We start from the raw sequence: 2,516 nt of genomic DNA on the forward strand, positions 1-2,516 counted from the left end.
AGGGCAGCATCCCTCAGCTTGAGTGGTGTTTTCACTGTCTTTTGCCTTGATAGGTTGTCTACACTCAGTTTTTAATGAAAAGAAATTGTTAACAACTAACACAATGCAAAGTGCTTCGAACAGCAGGGCTACCATACTGATACTATAATTTGTATTGATGTTCTGCCTCCCTGCCCAAGCTTTTCATATTTTCTTTCTGGTAGACTTCTCCATGTTCAAGGCAACAGACATTATCTTTCTCTCCAGGTGCTGGGGAAATAAAGGTCACCATGCTTTCTAATGTTAGACTTAGTCCTGGGGAAGTCAAGGCTGGTGGGATATGATTTGAGTCCTCAAAGACCAAGTCATAGAGGAAAGCCCTAGACTAAGACTCTGCTTCTCAAGGCTGTTATCTTCCCTGCTGCCTCCATACCCACCTCCCCGGATTGCTGCCTCTGCTACTTATGCCAGAGGAATCATTTTGCTTTCAGCATTTTTCATCCAGAATGTCATAAGGCCACTTCTGAAACAGGGCAGGGGGCTGTTGGTAGAAAAAGTATCTTGAGCCTCCCAGGATGGGTCCTGGCCATGGAACTCTCTCTTGCCTCCTAAGCAACAGCTGCCGTGTGAGTTAATTTCTTGCTCCCTGGCATCTTGCTGCGCACTGCTTTATTAAGAGGAATTTACTCTTCAACTTCCTGTAGTGATTTTAAATCCCCAAGGTTACTGTCACACCTTACTTTATAGCAACAATTACACACCACTCCCTAAGGTCGTAAAGGATTTGGAAATACATCCTCAGTGGAATCTTTACATGTCAGATGCCACCAGCTTGCAAAAACATTAACTTTCTCATTAGAAGCTCAAGTATGAGATGCTTTGAGGTGGGGGAGGGGAGAGAAGAAGCCTAAGAAAAATAAGGAAAGGTTTCTTTAAAAATCCTAGCCTGGTCTCAATACTCAAAAGTGTGCCTTAAGAGAGAAGATCACAGTGATGGTTAACAACCATTGGTTTTCTCTTGCAGAGAGCAGTTTCATGCTTGTAGGGGGTCTGATTTCTTCCCTCCAGCCTCTAATCACAGAGCCACACAACTCTCCTCACATTTTAAATGTTTAACATTTTTCAAAGAAAGTTACTGCTGAGGCTCTTTTAATCTGCAGAGCCAGTTGGTAGGGGGCCTTCATTGTGCTTATTTAATGGTATTCTAACAATTCGCTCAGGGCAGCATCTCAAAGAATCATCCACTCTCCAAATGGGAGTTGAGGACAATGCTATAGACCATTCAATGCAACTCCTGCATTTTATAAAGGGAAACTGACACTCTAACAGGGTAACTCAGTTCACACATTATCAAACAGTAAGTAAACTGGGAGAGGTTTTCTTCATACTTTATTGCCCATAAATCCCAGAGTCACCTTAAAGAGACAAGTGATACACTGATTCACCCACAAGTTACATTTTTTTTTCAATTTTATATTCTCTTTAATTCAGTTTCCCTTTATAACACCCCAAATTTGGGGAATTTATGAACAGAGTAAATTAGGAGTACACAACCACTGATTCTTGAAATAATTTAACCTACTTAGAAACAAAGCAAGATGTGCAATCCCCATTTATGACAATAGTTATGGAAAGGCCAAGGATTTTGAAGGGTTTCTCATCAGCATACCAACAAACATGAGATGAAAAAGTTACCCTACGAATTGTAACCTTCTAGAGGGCTTTCCTCGGAGAAGACAATGGCACCCCACTCCAGTACTCTTGCCTGGAAAATCCCATGGATAGAGGAGCCTGGTAGGCTGCAGTCCATGGGGTTGCTAAGAGTCAGACACGACTGAGTGACTTGATTTACACTTTTCATTTTCATGCATTGGAGAAGGAAATGGCAACCCACTCCAGTGTTCTTGCCTGGAGAATCCCAGGGACAGGGGAGCCTGGTGGGCTGCCGTCTGTCAGGTCGCACAGAGTCAGACACGACTGAAGTGACTTAGCAGCAGCAGCAGAGGCCTTTCCTAGACAAGATGAAAAATGGCAGCCACCCAGATGACCTGACTTGAAATTCGTCTCATTCTTTCTTATCAGTCCGTAGCCTCAGGGTATGAAATAGGAGTTTGTAGAAACATGTGTTGTTGTTTAGTTACTCAGTTCTGTCTGACTCTTTTGCAATCCCATGAACTGCAGCCTGCCAGGCTCTTCTGTCCATAGGATTTCCCAGGCAAGAATACTGGAGTGGGTTGTCATTTCCTTCTACAAGGGATCTTCCCAACCCAGGGACTGAACCTGCATTTCTTTTGTCTCCTGCATTGGCAGGCAGATTCTTTACCACTGAGCCACCAGGGAAGCATGTTGAAACATATATTAGTAGGCAAACAAGTTTGTATTTCAAATCACTATTTTGTATATGTAAGAACACATTACTTTTTCTCATACCTCTGCTGTAGTAGAGACATCCAGAGGAGGAGGGTCAAATACATTGAGGAATATATCAGTGATCTTCATTTGAAAAAATCCCTTCTGGAAAAGAAGATGACCTAGGA

This window comes from Cervus canadensis, chromosome 8 (genome assembly GCF_019320065.1).
Source record: "Cervus canadensis isolate Bull #8, Minnesota chromosome 8, ASM1932006v1, whole genome shotgun sequence".
Lineage (NCBI taxonomy): Eukaryota > Metazoa > Chordata > Mammalia > Artiodactyla > Cervidae > Cervus > Cervus canadensis.